Source organism: Mastomys coucha, unplaced genomic scaffold (assembly GCF_008632895.1).
Source record: "Mastomys coucha isolate ucsf_1 unplaced genomic scaffold, UCSF_Mcou_1 pScaffold8, whole genome shotgun sequence".
Lineage (NCBI taxonomy): Eukaryota > Metazoa > Chordata > Mammalia > Rodentia > Muridae > Mastomys > Mastomys coucha.
In genome coordinates, this window is record NW_022196914.1 from 3,594,076 (window position 1) to 3,618,155 (window position 24,080).

Consider the following 24,080-nt stretch of genomic DNA (forward strand, 5'->3'; position numbering starts at 1 on the left):
TTAGGTCTATTTTGGTCCAAATTATACATACTGAAGGAAATAGCATCTTTTGGCTGAAATGGGTAATGTTATTGAGTAATTTTGTCCTTCAAGAACTTGGATAAGTTAGTGAGAATTAGGCAAGTCACTTAATCTCCTTGTTTTCTTGTCCCCCGGACTAAGAAATCTCTAGGGTTGTTTTCAGTTTGCAAGTGTCTGTGAATCTATTCATTTATAAATATGATGCTTTGTGCTTTTCAAAAAAAATTTCCACATTGGAAAACTGCATAATCTTCATTATAAAACCAGGTCTCCGTCCAGATTGAAAGGGCCCCAGGAAAGCACAGAATTCCAGAGTGTTTTGCAAGAATATCTTCACTCATTAAAGAATGTTCCTGAGAGAAAACAAGGGCCCTGTGAACAGATTTCCCCACAGAGCAGCTGTGAGAGGCTCTTCACTGAGCTCATGAATCTCAGCAACAACAGCACTCAGGGTGAGACCGTGGGCAACTCTTCAGAGTTGGTGACATGGGCAGGCCCTTCATATAACTAACGTTACGCCTTTAGTAATCTCTAGCTATATAGCCATGGTCCAATGCTGTCTGTATGCTTATGAGGGGCAGCCAGTGCTATTAGTCACTTAGACTAATTTGTTTGATACCAACTATTCTCATTACCATAAACTTAAAGGAGAGCAAGTTGAAACATAACGTTTCATTTGCTTAGTGTTCTAGACCTATTAAATGATGGAGCCAATTTTGAATATAAATGGTTTGGGTCTAGAATCTTTCCTTTCAGTCATTCCCCAGGGTGTCATCTAGGACTGGAAAAAATTGGAATGGCCCAAGACAGGCTGACATACTGAGTGGCTACTGTGTGCTATGAGATTAGGGACTAAGGGAGATTAAATACCACTAGTGTGCTGCTGATTTTACCCAACCAACATGCCCCTCTGGGTAGAATGTAATGGGGACTTGAATAGAAGCAGAGGCAAAAGAGGAAGGTAGCATTTGAACTAGTCTTAAAGAATAGGCTTTTGCTATGTAAAGTAAGAGGAAAGAGTCTCAAGCTGGACAGTGGAATTTAGAGTGTGCTAATCAGCTTGGCTGCCCAGATTATAAGACAAGCATTAGGTGGATGATAGGTGATTATTAGAAGGTTCTGAGTGCTGTGCTGTCAAACACACAGGCTTCTGCTACTCTGTAGGCAATAAGGAACCACTTGGCTTTGGCCATGGGGTGTTACTCTGATGATGGAATATCAGACAGTAAGGTAAGTGAGAGGAATGAGAAATTAAAACCAGGATAGCTCCAGTGACAAATTCAAAAAGTGGCAGTGTGGCAGATGCCATGAGATGGGTGCCAAGAGTTCCCCTTCGAGAATAATGGCCTTACTATTCAAGTCACTGGGAAGGCTGCCAGCAAAGATCCCTCAGCTGTCAACTCCCTTCACCCAAGGCCACGCCTTCATCCTCCAAGGGTTTTGCTGGATGATTGATTACTGTTTGGGGTATGGAGGACTCTGCCTTTCATCACAACCCAGGACAGCTCTAGGGGTCATCCCAGCTATAAAACTCAAGACTGCACATTGTCGATGACCTCTCTTTGCCAGATCTTATCTCATCCCCTTCTCCATGACAGACTCTACTGGGAACATTTCTACAAAAAAAACCTCTACACAAGCTTCAGCCTGGGAGACTATGCCTTGAGAAATCCTATCTGCCAGGGAAGAGCTATAGCATGTATCATAGCAACTAAAGCCCAGGTGAACAGGCATCTAGGCTAGGATGCAGCAAGTGATGGACAGGCTTAAGTAGTGATGGTGCTCCTCCTTGGGACCTAGAATGATGCTCCTCAAAACCAGTGAGATCACTCACCCAAACAACTGCAACAGGCAATGGTTTCTCTTACTCACCCTTCCAATCCATTCTACATAGATGGACCAGGAGGATTTATCTTTCAAACACCCCCATTATGTACAGAGAAAATTAAAAATCCTAGAGCCTAACAATGATGTACCTAATCTGGTCCCCGGATTATCCTTCAACCTCCTCATGCCTGCTAGGATCCAGCTAGGCTCTTCTGGCAGGTCTAGAACACACTCAGCACATGCTTGCTCATGCTCCAGATATTCTCATAGATGCTGCTCTCATGCCATGTAGCCCTCTCTGCCCCAAACTATCCCATTTGGAACAGGAAGCCTGTCATTATTCCTTAAATGTACTTAATTTCTTCTCTAAAAATACTTGTTTCAAGTTGGTAATGACCCATCATTCATCTTTGTGTTTATGTGCTATCAATGTCTCTCTTTAGAACACAGGGTCATAAGTGACAGAACCATGTGAACCCCTTAGCTCTCATATCCCTGGTCAGGCACACATTGAGTTCATGAGTTAATGAAAGGCCAGGGCACAGGAAGAGTATGTTTTCAGTAGAGCATGCGATTTCAACTTTGAACGTGTTGAGTCTAAACGATCTTTATGGCAGTCAGAGCTGATGTTAACAAGACAGTTACCAGTTCAGTTTCCTTGGTAAAGACAGAGAGGTGTAAACTTCCTGAGAGTGAGTGAACTATGGACTATGTAGGAGATAATAATGCATCCTAACTGCCATTGATGGCTTGTTCTTTTTTCTTTTTTAAAGATTTATTTATTTATTATTATGTAAGTACACTGTAGCTATCTTCAGATATCCCAGAAGAGGGCATCATATCTCATTACGGATGGCTGTGAGCCACCATGTGGTTGCTGGGATTTGAACTCATGACCTTCAGTAGAGCAGTCAGCGCTCTTAACCACTGAGCCATCTCTCCAGCCCCCAATGGCTTGTTCTTTTGAAAAGTTTTTTGCATTAAAAAAAATGTCATATTCTTTCAATAAAACAAGAACAAGTATAGGCAGGATTAATAAAAGGAAAATTAATAACTGATCAAAAACAGTGGCTAAAAGCTGGGTAGCAGAGGCACATGCCTTTAATCCCAGTACTTGGGAGGCAGAGGCAGGTGGGTCTCTGAGTTTGAGCCTGATCTACAGAGTGAGTTCCATGACAACTAATGCTACACATAGAAAACCCTGTCTTGAACAACAACAAAAACCAGAAATCAAAACAACACAAAAAACAAGGGCTGAAGGAGGAAGGACCAGAAAGGACTCACTGCAGTTGGAGGATCAGACTGGATCATCTTCACAGAGCCAAATGATGATCCCACAGTTTAGCTCTTCACTCCTCTCCTCTGCTCTTCTCAGCTCTGAGCTGACTAAATTATGAGGAAGACTCTTTCCAGAGGAACCCTATGACAGGTGGTTCACCAGTAAATGTTGGAATTTCTTCATCCACAGACCTAGTGCCTCTTACCTTGAGCACCATTGTTTCTGATCAAGGGATAGTTTGCCCCAGATAATCGATGGTCTTTCCGATTTCCCCAGGGATTTCACCATTGTGGCTTGGAATTAGCCATGACCAGAGTATTTGTTTACACTATGGAAATTGGTCAGTGCTACAAATCAAGGATATCTCACCTTGGAGACCTGTGGCCTGACACATCACTTACTGGTCACATGACCACTCCGAAGGCGTGGTGGTTTGAATGAGAATGGCTTGCAATGTAAGTGGGGTCTCAGTCTGTCTTAGTTACTATCATGTGGATAGCATCAACAAAGTCACCGATTTGTTGAATATTGAATTTAGAAGTCTAAAGACGATGCCACTTTTTTTATCCTTTGTGCATGAACGTTATCATTTCTTCCTTTTGTGACTTATGAAGGCATTGCCTGCGCCCATCTTAGATTCTATTGGTTGAACATTGACCTTCTCTAGCCTTTCCTTATAGCCATGTAGCCTTTGAGGACTTTCTGTTCTTTTAAAATCTTTCTCCACTCCCTTTCTACATTAAAGAATCAAGGTGGTGTTTCTGCCAGTACCTGAGAGGAATCTTCACTGGTCAAGCAGATGTATTGATAGTCACACTGAGAGAATACTAGTAGGGCTTTATTCTTCAACTGAAATTCTTTTTAATTTCTAAAAGTGAGCAAACCTGTAGTATTTTAATACTCAGCCAAACCTGAGTATTGAAAGCCCAGTGTACCATAACGGCAAACAACCCTAGTGTAATTCTGTCAAACTCCCCTGCTGCTAAATCGCTTGGTGTGAAATTAAGGCATAAATATGGAGAACAAACCAGTTCACTAAGCCCAGGGATGCTCCTGGCTTTAGCAGATTTTGAGTATAAAGTATGAAGAACTTTTTCAAGTTGAAAAAAAAGAAAACCTTGGGTTCCGCCAAAGGTGCATAACAGTGTGAGAGTCCCAGTAGTGGAAGGGGGATGGGAAAGGTCCTACAGAGAAACAATGCTGAGCTCAAAGAAACAGCAGCCCATCTAGGTTAACATTTGATAGTATTTGAACCAGGGTGAAGGGGATAGGTCAGTCTGTAAAGTACTTGCCGTGCATATGTAGGGAACTCAGTCAGATTCCTAGCACTCACATAGCAACAACAGCAATAATAAAACACCCCAAATTATAAAATTCGGGCATGGTAGTTTATCATTGTAATCCACTTGCTAAGAAAGCAAGACAGGAGGATTCCTGGGACTCAAAGGTTTACCGTTGTAGCCTCATTGACAAACTCCACATCACAGTGAGATAACTGGCTTTAAAAAGTATGGTGGACAGAACGACACCCAAGGTTGACCTCTGTCCTTTGCACATGTACATGTGCCACAAAAACATATATTCACATGTGCACACTGAGATACCTGAAGCAGGAAGGCACAAGAGAAAGCAGTAGACTCTTACTAATGAAGACCAAAGAAAGGAACAAAATGGATTGTGAGTGGTTAGTATCCTCAACTTAACAGAATCTAGAACCACTGTGGAGATGTGATCTTGGCAGGTCTGTAAGGGAGAAACTGGTTAACTGAAGTGAGAAGAGCCATCCTGAATGTAGGCTGTGGTATTCCCTGGCCTTGGGTCCTGGGATTGTATACAGAGGAGAATGTGGGCTGGGCAGCAACATTCATCCTTCCCAGCATCCTGACTGCAGGTGTAGTGTGATAGCTGCCTCACTCTCCTGCTGCCATAATTTTCCCACCCCCAAGGACTGCACCCCAAAGTGTGAGCTAAAATAAACCCTTTTTTCAAAGGCTGCTCTATCACAACAATGAAGCTAATAAGCAACACATGGACTAGAGAAACAAAGGAATTCTGGGCATATCCTTTGGGAAAGGCAATGCTAGAATCCAACTACATCAAAACTTTAACTGAACAGGTAGCTCCATGATAGCCTGGAGAAGCTGGAAGTGTTAGGAGGAGTGAGTGGCTGGTCCTAAAGGCCACAACCCTACCTCCTGGGGTACAGTCCAGAAGGCACTAGGAGAGTGAGTTGGAGGCCGAAATGCAGTGGTTTGAGTGGTTATGTGGCCTCAGGCAAGTTACTGAACATCTTTGCCTTTGTAAAAAATAAAAATAAACACCCATACCCACACCTACCCCCTCTACCACCACCACCACCAACAACTCATAAAGCCTAAATAAACAAAACCCAAAAAGAGATGACATCCATTCCTATAATTGACACGAGAGCTATAGGGTGGAACTGGTACCTAGGAGGCTACAAGTGCCTGGTAAATATAAATGCTCATTACTGTTATTAAATACTTGTTATTATTATCCAGTGATCAATGAGCTTGAGATCTGCTCTTAGCCAATGTCTGTAGCCAATATCATTGTAGATAATGATGATGTCGGAATTCTATTGCTGTGTATAAAACTTTGTTGATCTATTTCTTTGAGCTCTTGACTATTCATGTGTAGGAAGAGAACAGTGACTCTGGAAAAAACTATGACAGGAAGAGAATACCGGGTTACTAAGCCATGAATGTGACCTCTCACCCTGAGGACACCCACGAAGCTGTTTTTCTTTCCTAAATTAAAGCCAGTGAGGTTAGATGTGTGGATTCTAATGGCGTCCATTGCGCAGTCAGGCTTGGTCCACAATTTGAGCATAGGGTTGGTGATTATAAACAAAACATCTTGGGCATGTCAGAGAAGAGAAATTCCAAGCTACAGACTTTTCCTCTGAGAGCAGTGACCTCAGTTACCTTCTGTGCCAGTGGGAAAACCAACCATGCAAATGTCCCTGTTTACCAGAGCTGTCATAGTGATGGCCACTTTTGTTTTCCGATAGGGGACCAGGCGGTGTACTAGATTAGGTACCTGAAGAAAATCCCGAGGGACAGTCCTGCTATTTAAATTAATTATTTAACTCAGTCCTATTTTCCAACCACCCAGTGTTTCAGTGACCTTGAGTCATGCCTGCTGGCAAATGTGTAACCATTGAAAAGTTCCACAGTCAGAAACTGCAAACAAAGGCTCACTTTCTTATGGTTGTTTTTGGTTTTACAGAATAGTGATGTCTGTGAATTAAGTGTATTAGTTAGAATAATATATTCAGGGATTTAAGGAATTTGGGTCAGGTTTTACATCAACCCCACTACCTTTTGCTGGACCTCAGCTCAATCCTTTAATCTTCTGGCTTCTTGCTCCATCTGTAAGAGAGATGCCTCTGGCAAGGCACTAAGTGCAGTAGCTGTAGGAATAAATTAAATAATGGACTTAATATAACCACCGAGAATGGAGCAAATTGCTCTTTTGTGGGATCCATTAGCTCAACTGAGAATATTAGCACAGGACTCTGAGTGTATGACTGATGTAAGAAGTAAGAAAGCATCCATTTTCATTCTGTGCTTTGCCCTGAAATGACATTGGTAACAGATAAATATGAAGGGGGATGGAGAAAGGAGGGACAGAGAAGTGCTTGGTAAATGAGGAGGAGGAGGGTCGGAGGGAAGGGAGGAAGATATGGACTAAGAGTTAGACAGGTATGGAGACAACAGAAAAAAAGAGGAAGGGGAGGGGGAGGAGGAGGAGGAAGAGGGGTAGGAGAAGAAAGTGAGAGAGAAAGGAAGGGAGGGAGGAGAGAGAGGAGAGAGAGAGAGAGAGAGAGAGAGAGAGAGAGAGAGAGAGAGAGAGAGAGAGAGAGAGAGAGAGAGAGAGAGAGAGAGAGAATGAGAGAGAGAGAGGAAGAGAGAGAATATGTTGCTGTAGAGGCAGGTCAGAAATCAAGGTTGCTAAGAACAGGAAGGATGTGAAATGAAGATTCCAATCAGACCAGAGCTCACTGGAACCCTGGAGGAAAGGAAGAGGGGGATGAGGAAAGCAGGGAAGGGTTTATTCCCCAAGGTTAGCCCTGCCTTCCTTTCTGAGGCTTTCTCAGCTTGCTACTTTGCCCCAATGAATCTTAAGTTTCGGCTTCTGGCTCAGGAACTTAGCTTTAACAACCTGAGGCAGTTAACTTTCCCCAATTTAAATGCTTGACCGACCAGACTGGTCTCTAGGAGCCTCGGGGTGATAGCAAACAGTACGAGGAAGTTAGGAAGAATATTCTTTAGGTCTCTCAGCCATACCCACTCAGGCCTCACGTACCCTCAGGCTTTGCCCTCTCTGGACAGCTGGCCGTTCTAACCACTCCACCTAGCACCTCTGAGCTCAAATGGTGCATTTATCTAAAAGGAAAGTGATGCTGAGATTCATAGCCTGTATCTCTTGTGTATGATGAAAATATGCCATGCATCTTTACAAAGGGACGTTGACGCAGTGTGCACTGAAGACAATGCATTGTGGATAGAGAAAAGGACCTGACCAAGGAAACTATAGCAAAATTGACACAGCGACATGTGGTTTTATAGCAATGAAGTCACTTGAGTTTTTTCTCCCACAACTCTTCTAACCCATTACTTTTAGTTACTCCCATTTCAGAGAAGGAAACTGGGCAAAAAGACTTGATGCTGCATTTGGTTGGGTTTTAGTGGCCAGTGAGAAAACAAAGTCTAGCTGACTTTTAATAATAGCAATTTTAAGCTATTTACCAAAATGTGTGTGTGTGTGTGTGTGTGTGTGTGTGTGTGTGTGTGTGTGTGCATTCTGCTTGTATAAAACACTGGCCCAAAGTTCTGGTTGAGTCTCTCTTACCTTAGACTTTTGTATGTTCCTCATATACTCTTTGACAAGGTTCATTACAGACTTTGGCCCAGGAATAACTTTCTCCTAAATGAGACTATGATTTCTTTTACTAGACAGTGAGAGTTGCGGGAACTCCCATTTCCCCTGCTTCATGGTTATGGTGAAGTGTAGAGTTTAATTTTGTATTTATATCCTATTATTTGCCTCAACCATGCAGTTTATTATTGTTAATAATAATAATACTTTTAAATGTTTGACTTTCTATATAAACTTCTTTTTGGAAGAAAGCACAGTACAAATATTCAGAGGACAAACAAAATACAGTTCAGTCAGTGCCATGCTAGAGATGCAATGAGTTTCCAACATATTTTATGTGATACTCCTGAAATCATTTTATCCCAAAGAGAATATATTTGAGACAAGATTCTGAGAAGATACTTTGTTTCGTGGTGTTCATCGCTTATTTATTTAAAAAAAAAACAACATGTCCCTTAAATAGCATTTCAAACTACTTTGGGGAAGGAATATCAAATCTAGAGCAAATGAGCTGATTACCCTCATATGTCTTCTTACAGGGATCTAATTAAAGCTTTGAATCTTGTCCAAAACTGTGCTCTGAAATAAACCAATTTAAATCTATATTCATCTGTCAGACTGAAAATGAGGAGTGGTTTCAGCCACTTCAACCATTCTCCAGTGAATAACTGTGCTTAATTTGTAGATTCTTATCTGGTTCCAACATTTCTTCCAGGAATACAGCATACCTTCCTTGTCTTGCTGATTGACAAGCTCTATACATACATATGAGGTCATTCATCAAGAGAAGCTGTCTGAAGGGCCACGGGGGCTGAGATTCAAAAACAAACCTCCCTCCCTTCATCTCTGATTTAATGCTGTTTTTTGTTCTGTGAAGGACAATGCCTTTTAATCCCAAAATGTTTATTATGGGTTGTCATCATGATTTAAAAAAACAAAAAACAAAAAAACAAAACAAAACAAAACAAAAAACTCCTATAGAGAAGAGTGGAGGAGTAAGAGGAGGAGGAGGAAGAGGAGGGAGAGGAAGAAAAGGGGGAGGAAGAACAAACAAAACAAAAAGGCAGGGAGAGTAGACAATCGCTGGGCAGAGGAGTGTGACTCTTCAACACAAAGTAATGACATAAGAAGAAACCATCGAGTGTTCCACTTCGTTATCTCATTGCCTCGTGCCTATTCCATTTCAGCTTGCCAAATAACTGATCCTCTTACCTCTAATTATGTGATTTATTATCTCGATGTCATTATTTATCTGACAGCCGCATATGAAGATGTGTCAGGCTCTTCGTATTATGCCATTTAAATAGCAAACAAACATCATAGCATCTCATGAAAAAGCAATTCGTAGATATTATATAGAGTGATATTTAAAACACACTGGATCCAGAAAAGGATCCAGAAATGGATAAGAAAAGGATAAAAAAGGATCCAGAAAAGGAAGATAAAAATGGGCTCCATCCACCACACTTGCAATTAAGCTGTGACTCCTTTAAGAATCCATACTGGTTAATTTACATTTTTTTTAACATAAGAGATAAAAAGAATTTACTTTGGCCATCACTGATTGCAGAGTCTTAGCAAATGCCTTCACATGAGTTATGGACTGGTTCCATCCAATATGACTACTGTTATTTTAAAAGCGGTTTCTTTATAACAAAAAAATATCTATTTTGTGCAAATATGAAACCCATCCTTTCTTGTGGAGAAGTGTGCATACTGCACTTCTTCTAACCATTCCACAGCGTAATGAAAGTATTATGGAATTCAACAAGTTGTGACAAATTTCCCAAGCTCTTTCCTGTGAAATGGGCACACACGAAGCGGGCTTTTCTATGATGCACAAGCTTCCAGGTAGCTTTTCTCCATCCCCGTATGAGAAAACCTAGGCAATGTGTTTATACGATCATGTGCTTTGTACAATTTGTAAATGGAAGGTAACCTAGCCACTATGGCTGAGACAGAGGTCTCTTTCCAGCTCCACCGCCTAGTTATTCCACCAGGCCCTGAGCGGTGCTGGATCGTGTTGGATATTCTCATTTGTTTTGTTTTGTTTTGTTTTGTTTTCTCTTTTAAGAGGGCCACCCAAACTGCACAAATTTCAGGCCCCACGAAACTTGCATCTGTTCCTACATGTGGGAACAGAACCCAGTTCACAGGTGTGTTGTGAGGATTAAATAGTAAATGCATGTCAAGAGTGCAAGGCCACGGTGGGTCAGCGTTCTATGTAAGGTGAAAATCATGTTGTTGTCTTGTCTGAGGTTCAATTTTTTTTCCCATGCATAAGGATGCTAGGTCTTGGGCAACAAGGCTGTGCCATGATTTTCATGGACTCTAGATATGCTTGAGTCTCTTTAGTTACTAAACATTAAACATTCTTATTTTGGCTACCTTTGGTACAAAGAGCAGTATTAATCTATACTAAAACACTTGAATCTATTTGTTTCTTCTGATTTGAAAACAAATGAAAATACTTTTGTTAGCTCCTAAAAGTTTTGTGAGCTGTGTCTAATAGAAAGTGCTGTGTCGAATAGAAAAGACAGAATTCTCCAATATGAATAATACATTTCTCAAGCTGTGGGAAAGAATGGGGCTAAAGAAAGAGCAATATGGTCCAGCTTAAATGGGGGAGGGTTCAGTACACAGCTCAGAAACAGTCATATGGACGCAGGCAGGAGGCACTTCGTGTTCAAAATATGCACTTTAGTGGAGTTGGTCACTCAGATACTCTTAGTGACTTCATTTTGAAAGATAGCTAAGAATTTATTTTTCACGCAGTATATTTTCAGGTGTCTTGTTGCCTATTTTGGAGTTACATTATTAACGGGGGATATTTATTTTAGAAAATAAGCTCCATCCTGCCAATTTGCAAATTGCTGTAGATTCTAAAGTCTAGAATTTCAGTCAAAGGTCTCCTCACAAACTTCTTGGCCTCGGCGCACCAGATAAATCACATCTGAAAACAAACACGCGGCTCCTTATGGAAGGTGTGTCTGCACAGCCATGTGACTGCGTGCCAGTGGCTCCGTCTGGCACATTTCTGAACTTCGCAAAATTAATTGTGCTAAAGGGAACACCATCAAACGCGTCCGGCACAGAGTGTAAACATCTTCAAACCACGACTCTGCGCCATAAAACACTCCTACCAATTTCATTCGGTGCATTACTCTGGAGGAACACCGAGGCCAAGTGAAACTGCGGAAATGGGAACAATGCACGGAGGAAAAATCTCACCCCATTAAGGGATCCGTTTCTTCTCTGCACAAATAAGCCCACCACGCCTCGGAGGCACGACTAGATGGCTCCAGGATGTTCTCAGATGCCCCCGCAGGCCCTCAGGAGCTGAGAGGTCCCCTCGCCAAGAAAGTAGGGGAACTGAGTGGCAGCGCCTCGGCCTTGGGGCAGTTTAGGTAATGCACAAAATCGGAAAGGAAAAAAAAAAAAAAAAAAACCCGCAGAAATTGGCGTCCGTGTGCCTTTTCGGAGCGACCCGAGTTTCCTCCTCCAGGCAAGGCTTGCAAAGTGCAGTGACAGTGGTTTGGGAGCCGCGCTGCTTCCCGCAGGGCCGCCTGGGCTCCGCTGGCCTTTCCAGAGGCTTTGCACCGGCAGGGCCGCCGCGCTCTCGCCGCCGCTCGGTGACCTTGCAAGGCTGGCCGCGCGACCGAAGTCTCGGCTGAGGCACCTCCCTGGGCGCTGGGCCCGCGCGCGACCGAGCGGCTCCGACTCACGCGCGGCCTCGCGGGCCCGCGTCCCCGTGCGCGCGGCAGGACGGGCGGGGAGGGCTACGGGGGCGCGCGGGGCGGGGCCTGGGCGGGGCCTGGGCGCTGCGCCCCCCGCCAAGCTCCTTGCTGGCGCCGCCTCCGGGCGCGCAGTCCGCGCCGGAGCGTCTCGGCTGTAGCCGTGGCCGTTATCGTCGCCTGGCTCTGCGGTGGCTCGCGGGGTTGGGAGAAGGCAGCGGCGGCCGGTCGTCGGTGGCCGCTAGAGCCGGCCCTGCCAGGGGACAGGGGCGCCAGGACGGCGGCTGCTGCTGGACTGCTCCTTCGCGACTGCAGTCCGGTGCTGCAGGGTCCGGGCTGCCCCGGGGCGGCGGCCGACTGGGATGGCAAGATAGCGGCGCGGGAGCGGCCGGTGAGTGCGGGGGCGCGGCGCAGCAGCACGGAGCGCGTGCGGGGGGCGCGTCCCCGGCTGTGGGGCAGCGCCGCTCGGTCGGGCTCGCGCCGTCCGTGCCAGCCGAGGGTCAACGCTGTAGTCCGCGCCCACGCGGGCTGCACCGCGCGAAACTTGTGCGGCGCGAAGGACTGTGAGTTCCAAGGCCAGAGGTTACCAGGGGGATGGGCAGGACCTTTAATTTCCCATTCGGAGATGCGACCTGCTAGATGGTTTCTTGCTCCTGAACCTCAGCGCTTCAGAAAAGTAGTTCCTCGTCCTTTCTGTTTTGATGGTGTGCATTTGACTGACCTGTCTGTATTTCTAGGTGCTTGTGTCCGAAGGCGCTAAACTTACTAAACTCCAAGTTAAAGTGTAGGCGAGCAAAGTTAGGCTTCGTGACGGATGGTTTTCCTGATAGTGTTGTCTAAAGCACAAAGCTGGGATCGTGAATCCAGAGGCACCGAAAACTGCACAGCAAGTGTTGTGAACTTACACGGGAGCTTGAGTTTATGTGATTCTGGCTCCCACTTCAGCTGCCAAAAAACACGAGTCTTTCATTTACACTAGGGTTATCTTTGCATCCCTTTTTGTAGGTGTGTTTAATGCAGTTAGATACTGATAGGGCACGTGCACTGTTGTTGACTGACAGTTATATGGGACTTCATTCTTTGCATTTACTTTATATATCTTTAAAGTATATTTTTTTTTCAGCAGAACTTTCAGTTTAAACTTTGCCATCCAGTGTCTTCACTGGCATATTTAATCCAGCAAATAATATTTGCTTAGAGTTGATATGACTTAAGTTAGTCAGGAGTTCAAAAGTGGTTGCCCACATTATATTTAAAGCACCGCCCCCGCCCCCCTGAAAACTAAAGCATTTGTTTATTGCTACGGATGCTGTCCCCTCCCCTTACAGGATTATCTTGACACAGATCTGAAGTCATACTCCACTAGGAGCAGGGGCTCCTAGGGTAAGCCTGGCAGAGAGAAGCAAATCTCAGCATAGCCAGTGCGTTTAAAAGCACGAGACTGTACTCTTTCCATCTTTCCCCGACCTTTCTGCCTTACAGCCAGGTGGAACTTGTGTTCATTTAGAGGCATCCTTGAAGACACTTAAGCTCAGTTTCAATAGGAAGTGTATTTTCAGGGAGGCCGGAGCTGCTCTTTGCTCTGCCAGAGTTGAACTGAGGTGTATTTGCTTTGTAATAGGTGAGATCACAAGCTGCTCTGCTCCAATTAGTGGAGACTTGGAGTCTCCTCTGGGAGGTGAGAATCGGGGACTGTGCTGTTAAAACCAAGTAAGAATTTCCTGAGTCTTAAAAACTTTTGCTACTGAAGACTCATTTTTGAGGACAGTGTTAGGAGTAGTATGCACACGTTACCGTGTTAATTTCTGGGATGCCTCTTCACATTAGAGAAGATACAGTAGTTAGATAGTTCAGAGTAAAGGGCACATCTCCCTCCCACCGCCCCCTAGCGCATCAGTAAACACCAGCTGACTTTAAGGCTCTTGTCTCTCTGAATGTAGTCCAGTGCTTGGTAACAGTTTGCTCTTTTTCTGTCTTCTTATTGACTGGGATAGCATGCCCTGTTCTGCACCAGCTTCTTCACCTCCCTGTGAAGTCCTAAGTCCCGACAGTCTCCAGTCCCCAAGGGAGCCACCTCCCTCTCCCTCTGACACAGCATCTGCAAACTCCATTAAGGATGAACCATACTTTACTTAAGCTTCTCTTTCTTGATAAGTATATATATTCTTTCTTATATCTTTTTTTAAAGATTTATTTATTTTATGTATATGAATATACACTATGGCTGTATAGATAGTTGTGAGTCTTCATCTGGTTGTTGGGAATTGAATTTGGGACCTCTGCCCTCTCTGGTCAACCCTGCTCGCTCCAGTAGATCCTGGTCACTCATGTAGACTCTGCTAGCTCCGGCCCAAAGATTTATTTATTATTATAAATAAGTACACTGTAGCTGTCTTCAGATGCATCAGAAGAGGGGTCAGATCTCATTAAGGGTAGTTGTGAGCCACCATGTGGTTGCTGGGATTTGAACTCAGGACCTTCTGAAGAGCAGTCAGTGCTCTTACCCGCTGAGCCATCTCACCAGCCCTCTTTTTGATATCTTGCAGTAAGGTTGCTGTAAAGTGCCCCCCACACCCCTTTTGAGGCTTTTGAGTGGATTTCAGTTATTCCCAGGGCCCAAAGTTGGATCTTCACATTGCAGGAAGCGGAGGCTGCACTGCCCAGTGCACATCCTTTACTTTAATGACTCCAAAGTGACCCATGGGGATTTGTGGCATCTTTGCTGTGAAATGAGAGCTATGATGGCCAGGACCTAAAGTCATCCTCCTAATGACAACACAAAGTAACAAATGTGCAATTATAAGGAAAAATCCACCAGGCCCTGTGTGGAGCTTTTAATCCCATGACTTCTGAGGCAGGGGCAGGTAGATCTCTGTGAATTCTATGCTAATCTAGGCTACGTACTGAGTTCCAAGCCAGGGCTCTATTATGAGACCCTGTCTTAAAAAAAAAATCTTAAGAGTTTAAATGTTTTTGAATATGCAGTGAAGGCTCATACCTTTTATTAAATTGAAGACAGGATAGTTTTTTGTGTTCCAAAAAATTTGCTTGTCATTAGGATAGAGTTTGTGCTTTTTGTGGTTGATCACCACTGGCTTCTACTTTAATGTGAATAAATTGCTTTCACACCTTTATTGTTAGAGAAAGGATTACTGCCAACTCATTGGGGAAGGATGCTTTTAAAAATATTTGTCCTTGGCATCTCTTAAGAGTGATTTTGAAAGCAGAATAAATTGTAGAGGTAGGTGGTGCTAATGCCAGCGTTTGAGCATGCTGCATTATGTAGCCTGATGTGATCATATGTGGAAGCTCCTCCTCTCTTCCTCTTCCTTCTCCTTTTCTTCCTCTATAAGCTGTGAGGAACCTTTTAAAATTTTAATTAAAACTCAATCCACTCTTAGCATTTAGAGTATTTGTTTTCTACGTTACATGGTTACATGGAACCTAACATTGTAGTGTCAATACGAAAGTGTTAACACTATCCATATTTGTTCTTCATAAATAGGCGTTTATAAGTCTTCTGTTAATATTCCAGGCAATTTTCGGGAAACTGAAATCCAGCTTATACGGGACAAACAGACTGGCTGTCATGAGTTTCTGTCTGAATTGTGGAGATGGATAAAAAAAGTGAGGGAGCAGTGAAGAAAGATGGTATCAGGTTCAGGACCAGGGAAACAACAAACTCGCCTCCTTGAGGTGGAGAGAGGCATGGCTGAGGTAGAGAGTTGTGGTTGAGGCAGAGAAGGGCGTGGCCGAGGTAGATAGGGGCGTGGCTGAGGACTGTTGCCTGGAGCCAGAGAAGCCTCTTTAGGGTAGACTGGTAGGAGCTGAGCACTGACTCCAGGGAAGTAGCCTGTGATTCTAGAGAACAGGGAAGTGTAGTTCAGGTAGAGGGCACTGCTCGAATCTACACCCAGGCGGCGCCACAGGGCTGCCATTGTGCTGTGCTGATGCTGGGGAGTAGCAGAGGCTGCGGGCCTGTGCCTAGATTGGGGTGCTGCACATGGAGAAGAGCAGAAGCTCAGGGTGGAAGAATTCCTCCATGCTGGCTCCAGGAGTTCAGGGACAGGTCTTGCTGTTTCCTGTTGCAGGCACAGCAGAGGCTCCACCTCTGTCCCGCTTTATGTGTTGAATAGATGAGCAAATAAATAAAAACCTTAAGAAGTAATCTTGCAGCCGGGCGGTGGTGGCGCACGCCTTTAATCCCAGCACGTGGGAGGCAGAGGCAGGTGGATTTCTGAGAGGCCAGCCTGGTCTACAGAGTGAGTGCCAGGACAGCCAGGGATACACAGAGAAACCTTGTCTCGAAAAGCTAAAAAAAAAAAAAAAAAGTTAATCTTGCCTGATTTTTGGTTAGAATTGTTCGGAGCCTTTTGTCTGAGTTCTCCACCTAGGCTCTGGTGCTTGGCCTTACCTTGTGTGTTACAGTTAACACACTGTCAGTTTGTTGTCTTAAGTCTCGTTCTTCTGCCATGAAGTTCAAGTCGGAAGTGCTAAAAACAAAACACAGCACAGCCCCTTTTAGTAAATCATAGTGATTTCCGAGAGAGATTTAGTCCACATTTTCCCTTTTGACTCCAGCGGAGCAGCCATTTCTATGGGAGTGAATAATTCAGATGCTTTTTTTGTATGTAATGTTTTGGTTCTTCGGGAGTGTGGCTGACCAATGAGCTGTGCCAAGCTCAGGTATGCTATTCTCACAGGAGAAATGTGTGTGTGCCTGCTCTATTTTAGGAAATAGCAGGAACTTGTGGTATTTCCTCTTCCCAACTCCCAATCTGTTTGTTATTCTAAATATATGTTCCTTTATATTAATTGAAAGCTTGGGAAATGGGTTTCATGCCAAGCGATTGTTACAGCTGTGTGATTAAGAGGCTTGTCTCAGCTGGTGAGATGGCTCAGCGGGTAAGAGCTTTGACTGCTCTTCCGAGGGTCCTGAGTTCAAATCCCAGAAATCACATGGTGGCTCATAACCACCCATAATGAGATCTGACGCCCTCTTCTGGTGTGTCTGAAGACAGCTAGAGTGTACTTATGTATAATAATAGATAAGAGGCTTGTCTCTTTGCTGGTTAACTGCTGGGCTCATGTCCTGTATTAGGAGTTCCGTAATCTTGCAGAATGAAAGTTTGGTCTCTCTCCCTCTCTTTCTAATTTTCTATTCTGATTATTTTTTAAAAAGATTTATTTATTTATTTATTTATTTATTTATTTATTATAAGTACACTGTAGCTGTCTTCAGACACTCCACAAGAGGGCATCAGATCTCATTATGGATGGTTGTAAGCCACCATGTGGCTGCTGGGATTTGAACTCAAGACCTTCAGAAGAGCAGTCAGTGCTCTTAACTGCTGAGCCAGCTCTCCAGCCCCTATTTTGACTATTGATACCTGATGGTAGTGACTTGGCTTCCACGTAAGATAATTGTATCTCCCAATAAGGTATGACACAGCTTGTGCAGGCATTAAGAAAAGAATGGGGTTCTTCCACACCTCCTTGTTGAACAGAGTCTCTTTTTCACAGTTTCACTTCTAGCAAGTAACTGAAGCCAGGGAGGAATTGTGGGGAGTTTCGAAGTTTAGAAATGCAGGCACTTTCAAGCAGGTCCTTTGCAGTCCCTGTACAGGTTGCTAAAGACAGGAATCCTAGTTGTCATACGTTTCTGGAGGGTTGCCGCATGTGTTCCTTTTAGACACATGTGCTGCTGCTGAGCAGTGAGTTGGTGCTCACAAGCCTTGCCATTCAGTGTTGGGAGGTAAGGAGAAATTTCTGGTGTATGTTTTTGTTTTCGAATGAACTTTTGTACGGTGGGAAGTTTTTGGCAGTTATTCATTCTTTTGTCTTATAAGGCTGAACAAGTTGGAATTAGCATCCATGAGCATAATCTTGTTACGTGGTGGTATCTTGTAGGGCCACTGGGAGGCGATATTTCTTTCTGAAGGTCCGTGTGTGGTTGGGTTATGCCTTCATTTCCCAAAGCACACTTCTGTAAGAAGTCCCTAGTTCCAAGGACAGTCGACATGGTGGCAGCAGGAACATCTGGTGGAAAATAACAAGTGCTGACAGAGAAGTGCTTCCCGCTTCTAATATTAGAATATGCAACTGGGCAGATGGGTTGTAATTGTCCTGTGGACAGAAACGATGAGTTGGTTGAGCCCCGGTGGTGGTGGAATGAAGGTGAGACTTTGGCCCACAGTTACACACTATAACCTCTGTGACTGTTTGAGGGCCATGCGAACATTAGGGCATGCTGACAAGATGCCAGCTGTTTGCACCCAGCGGGCCTGGAGACCTGCCGCAATGCCTTAAGAACATAAAAGTGAATAAGGCGAGAACATTCGACAAAACTTCTCCAAAGAAACAGTTAAAGTTGGGAGCGTAAGTCATCTGACTGGAACTTTACCCCGTGTTTACTCCTTGAAGGTACCATGCTCAGCAGTTTTACTGCATTTTTTAAAAAACAATAAAACAACAACAACAACAACAAAACGGTTTTCGGGGAGAGCTTGTGCAAGATCTAGAGGGAGATGAAAAACGTAGGAAAACAACACATGGAGGACTCCAACAACCTAGCCACACTGTGGAGCTTGAGAGTCAAAGGGCCCTTTTGCATCACCTGGTCAGCCAGTGGAGTTTAATATGTAAAGAAACTGAGACCCAAGGATGTGGCAGTTTGCCTGGGGACAGTCACTGATGACTGACTGGCATCGTGACCCTTCTTGTACTGTTACCTTCAGGAGTCTGAGTCCTGTCCAGAGAAGCATCTCTCTGAGGGGCTCACTTCTGTGGGCTTCCATGTGTCCTCAGCACTGGTACAGTGGTCAGCCCACAGCAGGGGCCCAATATGTGTTAAGTAAATAAATGTCTAAAAGAATTTCAAGACTGCCCAATTGGCACATTATCTTTGAGAGGATGTTTATATAATGTGAACGAATATATAATTTCTCTTTAAAAATAAATAAGAGTATGCTACTTTTGAAACCCAAACTCCTAACTCTAGCACTAGCTGAATTTGGCAGGTGTGGCTGTGTCGTGTCCCTAACTGCCCGGGCATTGGCCTTCCAGGAGTCACCCTGTAAACCTGCGGATACCTTAACGGTTCATCTTTGCTGCTTGAAAAGCTATTTGCTTTTAAGATCGAACAGCGCCTTGAATTGCCTCTCTTTTATTTGTGTCTTATCAGTCAGTGATTTCACAATTTCAGAACCTTATGGCCTTGTTGGAATTTGGATGTTTGAAATCAAATCTAGCAAAGCCCCACAGGCTCTGGAAATTGTCGCTTCGAGATGCCCGGCGGATGTTTGAGTTGTGGTAACTTTCCAGGAGGGCAATTTTGTATTACTCATCAGAAGCCTCAAAAATGTGCCCTGTCCCTTAGTCAGACATTTCTACCCCTAGGAATTTAAACCAGGGGACTGGGTGGGGGGTGAGCATGTGTGTAGAAACCAACTTACAGCCGTGCTTTGGTCTCCACAGATCCAGTGTGTGGGTGCTCCTCCTGGGAGCCTGGTCCTTCCCACAGGGATCACCAATTTGGTGAGAATTCTACTTTGCGGCATGTATCAGAATCAGGACGGGAGATCAGGGGAAAAGAGTTGTCTGCAGATGCTGAGGGCTGCTCCACTACCATGCACATATTAAAACCACCCCTGCAATTTGACAAAGCTATTCTTGTAACTTTTTAAAATACCAGTTACACAGTGGAAGCAGCTTCCATGCTCAGGAATAGGAACGGATTATGGTATTCATGCGTAATGAAGGGACAGTACTGCGGGGAGTACCCACTGGTGGAGCTGCACAAAATTTATCATTTGGCAAGCCAGATGGCCAAGAGGCCTATGTAGGGTGATCTAGGGTTTGTTTTTGCAGTGTGCGTGTACATGTATACTTGTGTGATTAATCCTATAACACTGTGTAGGATGATACCAAGATTGTACTCTAGACACCAGGTGAGATTATTTATGTGTGGAGCAACAATAGCTCTATTGCTCTTACCCTTCTCCCCCCTCCTCCCCGCCCCCAGAATTCCCAATATCTAAAAAGCATGTGGTACAGTGTAGGGGCTGGGAGGAAGTTCCATTTCCCTTCCCAGCAGTTGTGTGAACTTGAGTAAGTTCCGCGTCTGTTTTGGGCCCTGTTGAGTGGGCGAGGAAGCCTGCTTGGTGCTGGCTGGCAGAGAAGGCTTGCTAAACATACCCCGAGCTGGTAGGATGGTGGAGACTAAATGTTCTTAACATGAGAGGATTTCTAGGTAGAACAGTTTTGTTTTATCAATTATGTGGATCATGAAAAAAAAATTCAAGGCATTGTTCCTGGTCATTGGGAAATAATTTAAGGTTTTAAAAGAAGAACCATCCATTTATTTGTACGTGAGTATGCACATGTGGGGAGGTCAGAGGCCAGCTCCCACGGGAGTCTTTTCTCCTTCCACCTTTATGGTTCCAGGGATTGAACTCAGGTGGGCAGGCTTGGTGGCACCTGCCTCCACCTGCTTAGATGCAAATGCTTGGTTTTTTTTTTTTTTTTTAAAAGACATTTTTGCTTCCTTGTGTTGTTGTCTTGAGTCCTCTAGCAATAGGTTCTTCAAGGTTACATCTGTCTGACTCAGCCAGTGATGGGTGTGTCTGCTTTGCCAGGTACTGCATAGGCCACAGTGCCCCAGGTACAGGTGCCCTTGCCTGTGGAATGACATGCAGGAGCACCCACATGCACTGCAGAGCCAGGAGGTCACCTCGCTAGGTAAGGTAGCAAGTGGCGAATCCTGGCCTCCTGTCCTGTCCTTTCAAAGAAAGCATGTGATGTTACTTTTCAGTGAACACAAACACTGCCATCTGCTTGCTTGACCTGCTGGGTGAGCCGCAGCTCTATTACTTTACCTTGTTGACATTTACAGGTGACTTTTATGACACTTAGGTGACACTTTCTTAGGCTTCTAGGCTGGAAACTGCTGTTGCATCCTTTGTGAAGGGCACACACTCCTGCCACTGTGAGGGAGCACTCATGCCGTTTTGAGATTTATCTTTTGTAAAATCGCCGAGCTCCTCCCTCATAAATCTAGCACGTGTGGCATTTATGCATCTCCTGAGTGAGAAATTCTAGCATGTATCTTCCCAGGAGACAAGGGCAGTGGTGCCTGCAACCAAGAGTATGTGCACTGGCTTTAATGAACTGTGTAGAGACAGAGATTTTTAGTCGGCAACAGTATTGCGGCTAGCACACGATTTGTGGATCTGCAGTGTGTGCATGCCAGGGTCTATGATGAAAGTGGAGAGTCAGTTGTCACATAGGGTACCATCTTGACAAATGCCGACTTTACATTTCATTTCCTCATGTAGCTAATTAAAAGAGGACAACGTCATGAATCGTGGACAGTGAGTGTAGCCTCCATGGGAGGTCATAGGGAACAGCAGCATGGTCCACATTTTATCGTATACCCTGCTCCCATCTACGGCATTGCTTCCCACAGCCCACTGCAGTCCCCACTCCTCCGCTGGAACTAGCAATTAGTGTGATTCTCTTGGGGGTCGTGTCACTTTGCAGAATTTCTCCTAGTGAGAGGCAAGGCCTGTGTGCAATAGTGTGCAGATGGCAGCTGCGCTGTGTTGGCACGAAGACTCAGACTGTTGGCTAAGTGTAGGATGGAGCAATGCCTGCCCTCAAGGCCAGGATCAATGGAATCACAGAGGACTCTGTTCTGGAACTTTCCAACTCACAGCAGGCAAAGCCGCGAGTGCTTGTCAGCATGTGCCACAGTCTGTGTTGTTGGGGTCAGTACCTTGTGGGAGGTCCTTAGGTCTCTGTCTGTGAGACAGTAGCCCCCCTTCACCCTTCTGCTCTCTGATGTGATGTGAGTTGGTTTACCCTTCCTCATGGCCCCACCATAGAGTTTTGCCTCACAGTGGTACACTTACAGCGAAGGGTCTCATGGGCACAGACCTTTAAAATCGTGGCAGTAAACCACCACTATGTATTGGTCCTCTTTGATGTTTTGTGACAGAAAGTGAACACAGAAATCTGTAGGGAAAGATGGGCTGTATGGAAAACTCCAGAGCAGCCCAGCTCATTGTCCACTCATGGATTTGGGGGTAGTGTTTGCAGGGCTTCTGGATGTAGGGTCTGTTTTAAATATCAAGAGGCAAGGTTGGGAATGACTAGCTTTAAACTGTAGTATTTCCTCGTCTATATTTTCTCATATCACATAATGTAGGTCTTGTTGGACATTCAGTTTTTTTTTTTTTCGTCCATTTTATAACATGGGCCTTCAGGAAATGTTCCTCATGTTACCAAAATTTCTTCAATATGAGTTGATACAGCGGGCAGTCTGTCTTATGAACAGACTATAATTTGAGAATCTACATTGCTTATCTTTTAAAATTCACAATTAAAGCAATAGTCACTGGGCATAAAGCCCTTCCCCCCTCCCCACCCCAATATGTTACTCAGAAATACCCAACACAGGCTACTCTATAGAGAAGACCTGTAGGTAGCTCCTGGTTGCCAGTGAAGGGCATGGTGCTGGCATTGACTCAGTTCTGGTGAGGACCCTCTGCTTTAATCATTACTAAGGTATCGATGTATGGGAAAGCCCACATCACCCAACTGGATATCAGAAAGATTGGGATCCCACAATTCCTTCTGAGCACACACCTAAAATGACCAGCAGACTTGCCACTAAATCCCACTTATCAAAGTTCCATGTTCTAATGCTACCAGCCCCAAGACCTTGGCAGCCAGTCACAGCTGACCCCTGCCTGGGGGATGTTAGCCCTCAAACCACAGCTTCCAGTGACTTTCAAAAGTTAAAGACGTTGGAAAGATGGCTGGAGAGATGGCTCGGTGGTTCAGAGCACTGACTTCTCTTCTAGAGGTCCTGAGTTCAATTCCCAGCAACCACATGGTGGCTCACAACCATCTATAATGGGATTCGATGCCCTCTTCTGGTGTGTCTGAATAGCTATAGTATACTCATATACATAAAATAAAATAAATAAATCTTAAAAAAAAAGACGGTGTAGTTTTTATCATTTTGTTTCATAGCCAAGTAGTCAGAAAAATTAGCTACCATTTTTTAACTGGGAATTATTTTTATTCTACATCTACATCTGTACATTGTTAGAATTTGAACTATCTTTACAGTACAATAGACACACTATTAATTACAGGGCTTGGGAGGTAGAGGCAGGTAGTTTAGTTGCCTCTGTGAGTTTAGTTTGCATAGTGAGTTCTAGGCTAGACAGGCCTATATAGTGAGACTGAGCCTACCTCAAGAAAAAAAAAAAAGGGAGTGGAACTATCTTTTAAAGTTACATAGGTAAAATGCTTTATAAAAATTGAGAAAGCTTGGAGACTAATTCTTTTAAAGTTTTAGTCTCAACTTTTAGAGGTAACTGCATATGAGATGATAGTATACATGATAGATGAATTTCTGTGTATAATCAGACCTTGTACTGGCTAGTTTTATGTCACCTTGACCCAAGCTAGGGTTATCAGAGAGGTAGGTCCCTCAGTTGAGAAAACAGCTCCATAAGATCCAGCTGTGAGGCAACTTAATCAGTGACCAATAGGGGGATGGCCCAGCCCATTTGTGGGAGGTGCTACCCATGGGCTGGGTTGTACTGGGTTCTATAAAAAAGCCAGCAGAGCAAGCCAGCCACTGGGAGCAAGCCAGTAAGCAGCATCCCCTGGGTGAGTTCCTGCCCTCACTGCTTTTGATGATCTGTTGTATGGAGCTGTGAGTGAAATAACGTCTTTCTTCCCAGGTTGCTTTTGGTCATGGCTTTCATCAGAGCAATAGTGACCCTAACTATGAATGACATATATTTAGTATCTGTACCTCGGAGTATGTTAAGCTGTGGTTGGAACATACATGGTTTTTGTGATATGACTTAAAATGTAACTTCAGTTAATCATCTTCCATGATTCACAATTATGCATAATGTTCCTTTTATAAAGTCATTTATTCAGCGTGTTGGACGCATCTCCTCAACACCTGCTGGGGGCTGCAGCACTGAGGAGAGGTGGGTCTTACCCTGCTAGGGAAGCTTTCCTGCCTCTTGGGGTGCACCAGGCGGTAAACAAGAATTACATTTCCAGATACGATGAGTGCTCTAAGGATAAGAAGCTGGGCATGGTGGTATAGGGTGAGGAGGGTAGGTGCCAAGGATCTGTGAAGGTCAGCAGGGGACACTTCTTTCCCTGGGTGATGGTTGAAGCTTTGCTGAGCAATTGAGTTCCAACTCAAAACCTGAATGACACATAAGGACCCATGAAGAGGGCCAGGTGAAGGATGCTCCTGAGGGGGTCCAGACCTGGTG

General features: G+C 44.4%; 1 protein-coding gene across 3 annotated transcripts in view; it reads left to right on the top strand.

Moving 5' to 3' along the window:
• Nucleotides 1–24,080, top strand: part of Lifr (LIF receptor subunit alpha) — a 94,358-nt gene that overhangs the window by 5,477 nt on the left and 64,801 nt on the right. Inside the window, exon 1 of one of the 3 annotated variants that reach the window (XM_031360748.1) lies at nt 11,320–11,439. The exons of 1 other annotated variant lie outside the window; for it this stretch is intronic. The gene's annotated coding sequence lies outside the window, so the exon portion shown is untranslated. Of the gene's footprint in view, nt 1–11,319; nt 11,440–11,861; nt 12,158–24,080 lie in introns of those variants that run through there. One more of the 3 variants, XM_031360751.1, reaches the window with a different exon arrangement.